Here is a 12,929-nt window from a genome sequence, read left to right as displayed (position 1 = left end):
TTTCTTATACTTATTCACACATAAGTACTTAGCAGTAAGAAATATGACATGTGCATCTGACATGCTTGCAAAAGATATAACCCAGCCAAAGGAAGCTGGGAGAGTCTTTTTTTCCCTTGGGGATACTGAATAAACTGTGTTGTGCACCTACATTTTAACTGTGACCCTTCACATGAGGTCAGGTGTGGTATTTTCTACTTGTGGCTTTAAGTCAGTGCTTAAAAAGGTTCAGATTTGGGAGCATTTCAAATTTCGGATTTTTAGATTAGGAATATTCAACCTGTAACGTCCTTCAGGCCAAAGTGAGAGAAGTGAGGGAGGGTGGAGTAGAGGCAAGGAGACGGAAGAAGGAAATAGGGAAGAGAGGAGGAGAAAGGGACATAGGGAAGAAAGGAAGGCTGATGGAGGGTGACAGAGAGGGCTTATAAGAGAGAGACACACAGGGGAAGGATCAAGATGGTGGATGAGAAACACCACCAGACAAAGTGTCTCTGCAGAAAAGACAGATTCTAGCAGAAATTAGAAAAAAGAAGCAAGAAGACGAGCATACAGCAGACGAGGGCCCGAAGGAGGGGTACCTGAGACCCCGGGAGACTCCACGGGAGGAGGTTGCGGAGGAGAACTAGAAGCTGAGACCACCGGAGCAGCCCGGAGACCAGCAGGAAGGGTAGGTGGATAAGTCACCTTTCCCATTCCCTGCATCTGGGATTGCTGGTGGGCTCCCTAGTGGGTGGAGAGACCTGCGGACACCAGCCCAGAGACGGCAGCCGCCAGCTAGCGGTGAGCCTGTAGCGGACACAGCACCAGGCTCCCAAATCCCGCGGGGCACCTCCGTGTGCACAGACCCGAGCCGTGAGGCAGGCGCCATATTGCCTCCTTCTCCCCTCCCCCAACCCTACCCACAGCTGCCCAAAGAGACAATACAGCCACTAGCCAGAGGCACCTCCAGGGAACAGGACCTTCCCTTATGGGACCCTAGAGCTGACTAAGGGGAACTCAGACTGTGAGCCCCCTACCCACCAGCCCTCCCAGGTGCTGCTGGCATGGTGTTCCCAGGAGAACAGTGCAGATCCTGAGGCTGAGAGACATAGACCTAGCTTGGGCTCCCTGTGGGTGAATTGGGACCGGCACTCCTCTCCCTGGTGGGGATACAGTTTGAACTCTGGGACCCAGAGGTCAGACCTGCAGACCAGATCCCATGCAAAGAGGTTTCACATTGCCCGGGGCACAGAAGGGATATTTGTGAACAGCCTACTGAGGTGTGTGTGCCTTCAGGGGCAGATCAGCATCCTACAGGGCAACCCTCCTCCCCAAAGGAGGCTGTACGCCCAGCCCAGGTGGTGTTCCTGCGCAGGGAACCTCCCCGCCGGCATCACAGTCCGGGGAGGCCTGGTGGTGTGTGGTCTGGCCTGCTGGCAGAGGCCCAGGAGTAGCTGCGGAGTTGGGGAGGGTGGAAAGAAGCGAGGCCCGCTCCAGACTGCGGGTCTCAGACAGCCCCACCCCCACATGCAGACTTTCTGGCTGAGCAGGGCCATTCCAGCCCCTCCATGACAGTTTTCCCTGGAAGCAGAGGACAGAACTTTGACCCCTGCTAATGGCATTGGTGGTGCCTGAGGGCAGGCTTACCCAACCCAGCTCCGCCCAGACTCTCTCCTAGACCAGTCCTCACTGAGGGGGAGAAAAGGACACACCTGGAAGTCCCAGGGCTCCACCCACCACCTGAGGCACTAGAGTGCCTCCCTACAGGAACAAGAGCTGATAACAGGACACAAAAACAACAGCGTAGCCTGTTCCTTCAAGCAAGCGCCACCTACTGACAGGGACGGCATCCTGCACAGCCTTTTCAGGGCACCTACTGACTCATTATACAGGGAGTGGTCGAATCTCACCCACAGACACCACCTACCGGCTCAGAAACTAAACAAGGCGTGTGAATATCCAAACAAAACCTAAAGGAAAGAAACAACAACTGATTGACATGGGAAGAAATCAGTGAAGGAACTCAGGAAATATGAAGAACCAAATGGAAAACACACCCCCAAAGAGGAGCACCAGCCCCCTAGAAATGGACACCAACCAAAATCAGGCAACCAAAATGGCAGAAGAGGAATTTCGTATGTGGATCATAAGAACACTTACCGACCTGCAATAACAACTCAATAACCAACACCAAAAAACCACAAAAAGCCTCCAGGACCTAGAACAAAAGTTCACTAAAGAAATAGACACAATGAAGAAAAGTTTAACCGAACTCCTGGAAATGAAGAATCAATTCAGGGAACTACAAAATACAGTGGAAAGTCTCAAGAACAGGGTAGATCAAACAGAAGAAAGAATCTCAGAGCTTGAAGATAACACCTTCCAACTAAATAAAACCGTCACAGAGAGGGAGCAGAGAAACAAGAGAAAAGAGCAAAGCCTACAAAAGATGTGAGATTATGTGAAGAAACCTAATGTGAGGGTCATAGGGTTACCAAAAGGGGAAGAAGACAACACTCAAGGGTTGGACAAGCTATTTGAGGATATAATAGAGGAAAATTTCTCAGCCCTTGCTCAAAATCTCGATATACAAGTTCAAGAAGCTCAGAGGACCCCTGGGAGATTCAATGCAAACAGGAAGACGTCACGACATGCAGTCATCAGACTGACCAAAATATCAACTAAAGAGGCCCTTCTAAGAGCTGTAAGACGAAAGAAGCAAGTGACATACAAAGGAAAGCCAATTCAAATAACACCAGACTTCTCTAATGAGACTTTACAAGCAAGGAGAGACTGGGGCCCCATTCTCACTCTTCTGAAACAAAACAATGCCCAGCCTAGAATCTTATTCCCTGCAAAACTAAGCTTCATATATGAAAGAGAAATAAAGACATTCTCAGACAAGCAAAGTCTCAGAGAATTCACCAAGACAAGACCAGCCCTACAAGAAGTACTCAAAACAGTGTTACGCATGGAACAGCATAATAAAAACTCACAAATATAAAAACAACCAAAACCAAAGATTAAAGGCCAGATAATACAATGACTCAAGAGAGAAATCAAAGCAACAACATCCAACCCAACAGAATGAACAATAATCTACCTTACATATCAGTTCTCTCAATAAACGTGAATGGCTTAAACTCTCCACTCAAGAGACATAGGCTGGCTGAATGGATAAGAAAATACAGGCCAAGTATATGCTGTCTTCAGGAAACACATCTAACCTGCAAGGATGCATATAGACTAAAAGTAAAAGGGTGGAGATCAGTATTCCAGGCAAGTGGAAGCCAAAAGAAGGCTGGTGTGGCAGTTCTAATTTCAGATGATTTAGTTTTTAAACCAACAAAAGTAGTGAAAGAGGGTGAAAAAGTAGTGAAAGAGGGTCATTATATAATGGTGAAGGGCACAGTCCAATAAGAAGAGATAACAATTTTAAATATATATGCACCCAACTTAGGTGCACCCAGTTTCATAAAGCAAACCTTACTGGATCTAAGCAAATGGATTAATAGCAACTCCATAATCACCGGAGATTTCAACACCCCACTGACAGCACAAGACAGACCCTCCAAACAGAAAATTAATAAAGAAATAATGGACTTAAAAAAAACTCTGTAACAATTGGGTTTGACTGACATTTACAGGACATTCTACCCAAAATCCACTGAATATACGTTCTTCTCATCAGCTCACGGGACATTCTCTAAGATTGACCATATCCTAGGACACAAAGTAAATCTCAAGAAATTTAAAAAAATAGAAATCATACCATGTACCTTCTTGGATCACAGTGGAATAAAAGTAGAAATCAACCCTAACAGAAACTCACATTTCTACACAAAAACGTGGAAATTAAACAACCTCCTACTAAATGATTACTTCATAAATGAAGAAATCAAGACGGAAATAAAAAAATTCTATGAAGAAAATGACAATGGAGAGACAAGCTATCAAGTCCTCTGGGACACAGCTAAAGCAGTTCTGAGAGGAAAGTTTATCTCCATAAATGCCTATAACCAAAAGACAAAAAGATCACAAATAGACAATCTAACAAAACGACTCAAAGAGCTGGAAAAAGAAGAACAGACCAACCCCCCAAACCGAGCAGAAGAAGTGAAATCAACAAGATCAAATCAGAACTAAATGAAATTGAAAACAGGGAAGCTATTCAGGAGATTAATAAAACAAAAAGCTGGTTCTTTGAAAAAATAAACAAAATTGACACGCCATTGGCTAAGCTAACAAAAAAGCAGAAAAGAGAAATCTCTAATAAGCTCCATCAGGAACAAAAAAGGAGATATCACAACTGATCCCAAAGAGATACAAGATATAATTTATGAGTACTACAAAAATCTTTATTCAAACGAACTGGAAAATGTGGAGGAAATGGACAAATTTCTAGAAACACACAGCCTCCCTAGGCTCAACCAGTAAGAAATAGATTCCCTGAACAGACCAATCTCAACAGCTGAAATAGAAACAGCAATTAAAAATCTCCCTAAAAAGAAAAGTCACAGTCCAGATGGTTTCACACCCAAATTTTACCACACTTACAAAGAAGAACTAGTACCTACCTTGCAGAAACTATTCCACAACATCGAGAAGAACGGAAACCTCCCCAACACCTTTTATGAAGCGAATATTACTCTGATACCAAAACCAGGAAAGGATGCAACAAAAAAAGAAAACTACAGACCAATATCCCTAATGAATATAGATGTAAAAATTTTCATCAAAATCTTAGCTAACCGAATCCAGACGCTTATCAAAAAAATAATCCATCACGACCAAGTGGGCTTCATCCCAGGGATGCAGGGATGGTTCAACATACGTAAATCTATAAATGCAATTCACCACATAAACAGAAGCAAAAACAAAGACCACATGATTCTTTCAATAGATGCAGAAAAGGCTTTTGACAAAATTCAACACCCTTTCATGATACGAACACTTAATAAAATAGGCATAGAAGGGACATATCTAAAAATGATACAAGCCATATATGACAGACTCATAGCCAACATCATACTGAATGGGGAAAAAGTGAAAGCATTCCCACTTAGAACTGGAACCAAACAAGGCTGCCCACTATCTCCACTTGTGTTCAACATAGTGTTGGAAGTCCTGGCTACAGCAATCAGACAGGAAAATGGAATCAAAGGTATCCAAATAGGGGCAGAAGAGATCAAACTTTCACTGTTTGCTGATGATATGATTTTATATCTAGAAAACCCCAAAGATTCAACCAAGAAACTCCTGGAACTGATCAATGAATTTAGTAAAGTCTCAGGATGCAAAATCAATACACAGAAATCAGAGGCATTCATATACGCCAACAACAATCTAATGGAGAACCAAATCAAAGACTCAATTCCCTTCACAATAGCAACAAAGAAATTAAAGTACCTAGGAATATACTTAACCAAGGACGTAAAAGACCTCTACAGGGAGAAGTATGAAACACTGAGGAAGGAAATAGCAGAGGATGTAAACAGATGGAAATCCATACCATGCTAGTGGATCAGCAGACTCAATATCATTAAAATGTCTATACTACCCAAACTGATCTACAGATTCAATGCAATACCTATTAAAATCCCATCAGCATTCTTCACAGATACAGAAAAAATAATTTTACGCTTCGTATGGAACCAAAGAAGACCCCGAATATCAAAAGCAATTCTAGGCAACAGAAACAAAATGGGAGGCATTAATATGCCAGATATCAAACTATACTACAAAGCTGTAGTAATTAAATCAATATGGTATTGGCACAAAAATAGGAATATGGACCAGTGGAACAGATGTGAGAATCCTGATATAAAACCATCCTCATATAGCCATCTAATCTTTGACAAAGCAGACAAAAACATACGCTGGGGAAAAGAATCCCTTTTCAATAAATGGTGCTGGGAAAAGTGGATAGCCACCTGTAGAAGGCTAAAACAGAACCCACACCTTTCACCTCTCACAAAAATCAACTCACGCTGGATAACAGACTTAAACCTAAGGTATGAAACTATTAGAATTCTAGAGGAAAAAGTTGGAAACACTCTCCTAGACATCAGCCTAGGCAAAGAGTTTATGAAGAAGTCCCCAAAGGCAATCACAGCAGCAACAAAAATAAATAAATGGGACATGATCAAACTACAAAGCTTCTGCACAGCCAAAGAAATTGTCATGAAAGTAAACAGACGACCTACAGAATGGGAGAAAATTTTTGCATCCTACGCATCTGATAAAGGACTATAACTAGAATATACTTAGAACTCACGAAAATCAGCAAGAAAAAATCAAATAACCCTATTAAAAAGTGAGCCAAGGACTTGAACAGAAACTTTTCTAAAGAAGACAGAAGAATGGCCAACAAACATATGAAAAAATGCTCAACATCTCTAATCATCAGGGAAATGCAAATCAAAACCACAATGAGATATCACTTATCTCCGGTGAGAATGGCCTTTATCAAAAAATCTCCAAACAATAAATGCTGGCGTGGTTGCGGAGAGAGAGGATCACTCCTACACTGCTGGTGGGACTGCAAACTAGTTCAACCTCTGTGGAAAGCAATATGGAGATACCTTAAAGCGATACAAGTGAATCTACCATTTGATCCAGCATTCCCATTACTGGGCATCTACCCAAAAGATCCAATGACACTCTATAAAAAAGACACCTGCACACGAATGTTTATAGCAGCACAATTCATAATTGTAAGGCTGTGGAAACAGCCCAAGTGCCCATCAATCCAAGAATGGATTAATGAAATGTGGTATATGTATACTATGGAGTACTATTCAGCTCTAAGAAACAATGGCGATATAGCACATCTTATATTTTCCTGGTTAGAGCTGGAACCCATACTACTAAGTGAAGTATCCCAAGAATGGAAAAACAAGCACCACATATACTCACCAGAAAACTGGCATTAACTGAGTAGCACCTAAGTGGACACATAGGTACTACAGTAATAGGGTATTGGGGAGGGAGGAGGGGAGAGGGGGGCGGGTATATACATACATAATGAGTAAGATGTGCACCATCTGGGGGATGGTCATGCTGGAAACTCAGACTTTTGGGGGGAGGGGGGAAAGGGCATTTATTGAAACCTTTAAATCTGTACCCCCATAATATGCCAAAATAAAAAATAAATAAAATAAATTGTTGTCTACGGAAAAAAAAGAGAGACACACACACAGCTGGGCAGTGCTTAGGTACACAGCTAGCAGGAAGCTTCCCAAGGGCCTTCATTTGTTCTCTTCCGTCTCTGACAATTTCTTTTTGTATTCCATCACCGGCACACTCTCCAAAGCTTTAAGCTCAATACTGCTTGCTCCTCTACAAATCAATAAATAAAGAGAACCTAAAGATTTTGTTTAGGTCATGGTTCACATGATGACAAGACTCTCAATAGCCTATGAATGGATAATGATCTTGGGAATTATCTACTTTTGCAAAAGGCTTTCTAGATATATAGTGTTACTGCAAAGACATTTCACTTTCCAAAGTGCTCTCGTATCTGTTACCTCCTTTGAACATCCAGCTATGTAGGATGAACATTCTTATCCTCATTTTACAGAGCAGGAGAGGTAAAATGGTTGTAGGGCCTTCCTGAGTGACATCTATGTCCCTCAAGACCATTTGTGACCATTATGGTGTCACCTTGGTAGAAACTTGAGGATCTGAGTGGATTGGATGTCTGGGGAATGAGTGAAAACTATCTTGAGTCTCGATGAAACACCAATAACATTTTAAAATCAATGATGATATAAGGTGGTCCTGTTTTTTTCTTTGGGGAGAAGTGTGCAGTTTAATGCTGTGAAAAGTGTACTAGGCTAAATCAGAAGATCTGAGTTTTTTTTTTTTTTTTTTTTTTTTTTTGAGACAGAGTCTCACTCTGTTGCCCAGGCTAGAGTGCCGTGGCATCAGCCTAGTTCACAGCAACCTCAAACTCCTGGGCTGAAGCAATCCTTCTGCCACAGCCTCCTGAGTAGCTGGAACTCCAGGCATGCGCCACCATGCCCGGCTAATTTTTTCTATATATATTTTTAGTTGGCCAATTAATTTCTTTCTATTTTTTAGTAGAGATGGGGTCTCACTCCTGCTCAGGCTGGTATCGAACTCCTGACCTTGAGCGATCTGCCTGCCTCGGCCTCCCAGAGAGCTAGGATTACGGGCATGAGACACTACGCCTGGCCAGAAGATCTGAGTCTTAATAATAATTATTATATTATTAGCTAATAAAAACAGCTATGTGTAATACGCCCTTATTTCATGCCGCATACTGCATTGATCCCCTTACAGCCTTATTTTCTTTCGTCTCCATCACAGCTGTGTGAGGTCAACACTATTTTAAATAAGTGATTTAGCTAAGGTTTAGAGAGTTCAATTTGGCCAAGCCTTGTCGTTCAGGTTCTATATCATTCATAGTATTTATAACCTTTTTTGCCTCTCATTTCTTCATCTATAAAAAAAGACCACTAAGATGATTTGAGAAAAGGATCAAGATATAACATATGTATCAACATCAGACAGGCTGTTGCACTATATCAGGAGTCGGCAAACTTTTTCTGTAAAGGACCAGATAGGAAGTAGTTTAAGCTTGGTGGGCCACATGGTCTCTGTCACAGCTGCTCAACTCTGCCATTGTAGAGCAACAGCAGCCTTAGACAATGCATAAATGAATGTGTCTGTGTTCCAATAAAATTTTATTATAAACAATGAAATTTGAATTTCATATAATTTTCACATAATAAAATATTGTTCTTTTGATTTTTTTCCCAACTATTTAATAATATAAAAATCATCCTTAGTTTGCAAGCCATATAAAATCAGGTGTGGTGGGTGGGGCCAGATTTGGCTTCCTGGCTGTAGTTTATGGAGCCCTGCTGTATGTGGAGGTGTCACAGATATCTATCTTTATGGACGATGATTTCCTTATAAATAAGTTATATAAAACAGGCATGATTGGTACACTATTTCTAAACAATCAGGAAGGAAATGTTTCTCAAGTAAAATAAACTGTTTCATCTTTTCTCACCAATGACCACTGATTCCACAGTGCCTTCTTATACTTTTGGTGTGTCCTGTATTAGAAGGAATTGCTGGAACACATAAGAATCTATGTATTCTAAGGCTAGATGAGCTGAGGATTCAATAGAGGGCAAAGACTAAATTAATCCCAAAAGCAAGCTCCAGAAAAGAAACTTCTAGGTAAAGCATTTTTGTCAGCTTAAGAACTAGTCAATTTTTAAAAATAAAATAAAAACATTAATCAGGGGTTTAGTACAAATTAATGAATAGTTTTTTGAGCATCTACAATTATGTGTCTAGGTCTTCTCAAGGTAGTCAGGCTCTTGGCAGCAGTGGACAAACACGTTTGGAGGCAGCATCAGTAGAAGTGATCCCAAATGTGCTATCCTCTGTTTTGTCTCCAGTTGCAGTCTTCTCAGTGATCTCCCAGTCAATAACACCCCAAAGTGCAGTATCTGGAAACAAAAATGCATATACGACCTTCTTTGTCCATGCTCAGAGGTCCCTGTGCACATGCACAGGTGGGATGGCACTCCTGGCTACAGTCCGTCCCTTCATTTTGTTGTCTTCTCTTGAACTCAGACATTCTGGTGCAAGAATTCCTTTCGTCTCTTGATACCTTGACCAAGGGAGTTGGTTTATGGCCACTTTCTGTACATGTGATGTCTTATACAGATGTTAGACTTAATACATTGTGCTGTTGAGGCTTGTCTTAATCTATCTGAGCTGCTATAACAAAACACTATAAACTGAGTAACTTACAAATAACAGATATTTCTTTCCTAACAGTTCTGGGGAAGTCTAAGATCAAGGCACAAGAAGATTTGGAATCTGGTGGGGATGCACTTTCTGATTCATAGATAGAGTTTTTTTCACATGGTAGAAGGGGCAAGGCAGTTCCCTGGGGCCTTTTTTATAAACTCACTAATCCCATTTATGAGGGCTCCACCCTCATGACATAATCATCTCCCAAAAGCACAACTTCCTAATACCATCACATTGGGGGTTGGGTTTCAACATACAAATTTTAGGGAGACACAAACACTCAGACCATAGCAAGCCTCAGGGACAGATGTCATTCTTGGAGCTAGTGACCAAAGGGGGAGGTATGTCCCCAAGAGAGTGGTCATCTACAATGTCCCTCATTTGTGGAAGAGCCAGGCCTTCATAAGGAAATAGGGTCTCTGAATTCTCACCTCACAGGAAACTTCCTCCTGCTCCTGGATGCAGCCCTTAAAGGCCTGGCTTGACTTTGAAGAGTAAAGGTGGTTCTGTAATAAACAAGACTGGAGTCACTGAAGGCAGGTAAGTAAAAATTATCCATTTTTTTTCAAACCTTGGAGAGCGAGCCACATCTTGGAGCCAGATGGTGGTGCTCTGTTATGTGTTTTTTCTCATTGTCCTATTACCCTGGACTTTTTAGTAAATTCTGTTTTAAATATTCCAGCCTTGCCTCAGGGTTGCTGTGGGTGTTAAAAGCAAGTGAAAGGCAGTGTTAAAAGGGGACTGGTGCCCTCTTGAGGCCAGTTTAGTGATGGCAACAGTAACTGATGAAATCCTCGAGGGGGAGAGAAGAGTTGGGAATATGCAGTCTGCACAGACTCTCCCTCCTGTACCTGTCCTGCGAGATGAAGAGCTGTCGTTCTGTGGAAGAAGGCCATCTTCCTCATGGTATCTTTTCCACAGTTTCTAGACCCCCTTGCCAATGAGCATGCTGACAGAGTAGGTGTGAGGTGATAGCACGTGGGTCAGGCATAGGCTGGAGTCTGTGTGACCTTAGGCAAGTTACTTCATCTCTCTGTGCTTCAGTTTTCTCATCTATAAAATATGTATAATAGTACTTCTCTGAGAAGACTATTGAAATGACTAAATAATAGACAAAAATGCTTAGCACAGTGCTAGGCTTATAGTACGTGTTTAGTACAAGTACCCTGTCATTATTGTGATATCTTGCCAAACTTGTTTTTTATCAGACTGGTTAATGGGAAAAAAAGACTATTTTCTTTTTTGGGCCTGCTCATTTCCTGAAAAATTAGTGAACTGTAGTAAAACTATGACCATCAGTCCCTGCGATCTTAGCACTAGGGTAGGCCTGGTGGAAACTTCAAAATAACTTTAGAACATAGTCCTTATCTGCTGGGTGCTTACAAACAAGTCAGAAAGGCAAATGCATGGGGTTAAGTCTTGGCGCCACTGTTTAGTAGCCCTGATGACCGTGGGTTAATTTTTTTTTCACTTCTCTAGGCCTCAGTTTCCTCTTTTGAAAAATGGGACTATAATAGTAACTAGCTAATGGGTTAAAATGAGAATTAAACAAGTTAATACAATGAAATAAAAGTGCTTACAACACTGCTGGCATGCGGCAAATGCTAGCTATGAGTATATATCACATGAAGCGGCGTGTGCATGAGGAAGTGTCCCCAGGAGTGTGCTGCTCAGGGTAGAGCACAGGAACAGAGGTCCAAGCAGGGGAGGCCAGCATGGGCTGGAGATCTGGAGAGTCTTTGTGGAGGAGGTAAGACTTACCTGGGCTCGCAGGTTGGGTAGGACAGGGATAGGCAGAGACAACTTCAGTAAGAAATAGCATTACCAAAAACACTAAGAAGGAAATTGGCAGGGGCATTTGTTACTACAGACCACCTTACTAATTCCAGCATTACTAGAAACCCTCTTTGAGAACTGCCATGTGTGATAAGCAGGTAAGTGTTTAATGAGTATCTTCTGACTTACAAAAGAGACAGGGTACTGTGGATTAATTCCCCTCAAAAAATTATTTTATGTCAGCCTCTTGAATTCTGCAAAATTCTGGTCTAGATCATTGCAGCAAAGTGTATGCCATTGTATAGTTGGGGAGAAAAAGTAGAAGAATGTGTAGCTGTAGGATGCTATTTTGACAGCAGGTGGCTCCCTTACATATATGTTAGAAAAGTGGCACTGTAGTCTTTATAGGAAATCATTTAAGTCTTTTGAGTGGTTGTCACATATTGTATATCCTTGAGGCTGAATTTAGAAGCAATTCTTCACGAAGATTTTTGTATGAAAGATGACATCCATGCAATAGAAGGAGATTTCTTCCTTCTTAGGAGCCATGCTTACCTCTTGAGGATGACAATCTGATTATTGTTCTTTCTGGGAATGAAAGTCAGACCCTTGGCATTACACATCCCCCCTAATTCTCTTGGAAAGATTACCATTCATCTTTAACAGTACCTCACTCATACATGGTGTAGACACCACAAATTTGGACTTCTAGTTACTCCAAAATCAGGGTATAACTTTAGTAATAGCACAGATAACCCACCAGGAAATTTTTCACTTCACTACTCCTTAATATTTAGACTTCACTGACCTCAGCTTCGTCTCACTGGGTATCAGAACTAAGTAGCAGTACTAGTCTCTCTTTCCATCAAGTGGACCTTCCAAAATTCCATAGGTAGTAAATTCGGCTCCATCCTGGCCAGTTTGGTCCATTGTCCCATCCCATCTCGCCATGTCAGTCTGAGCTTTGCTAGACTCCTCCATTCTGTGGAACTGCTGGAGGAAGTCTACAAAGGGAGCAAATCTGGGCCACTGAAGATTTAAAATAATAGGATTACAGGACTAGGAGTTTACTTAGAGCTCCTCTGGTTCAAATTCATCCCTCTATGGTTTTACAAAATGAAATCAGAAAGGTTACCTGGTCTATCAATTCCACCCCCCTGAAACCACCCTGTGAATTGCCTATCTTATCCCCTTGGCCATGCTCAAGTGTTCTGCACAGAAGATGATGGGATCTTGTCTGGAAGCTGCATTCACACAGATTCAACACCACTGCATTCAACACCACTCTTTTTACTTACAGCGTGTGTTTACGGGCAAGTAGGATGAGTCTGAAACAGCTCTCTGCTGTGCTCCTTGACCTCCCTGCACAACAG

The sequence above is a fragment of the Microcebus murinus genome, chromosome 5 (genome assembly GCF_040939455.1).
Source record: "Microcebus murinus isolate Inina chromosome 5, M.murinus_Inina_mat1.0, whole genome shotgun sequence".
In the NCBI taxonomy this organism is placed as follows: domain Eukaryota; kingdom Metazoa; phylum Chordata; class Mammalia; order Primates; family Cheirogaleidae; genus Microcebus; species Microcebus murinus.
This window is presented reverse-complemented; position numbering follows the sequence as displayed.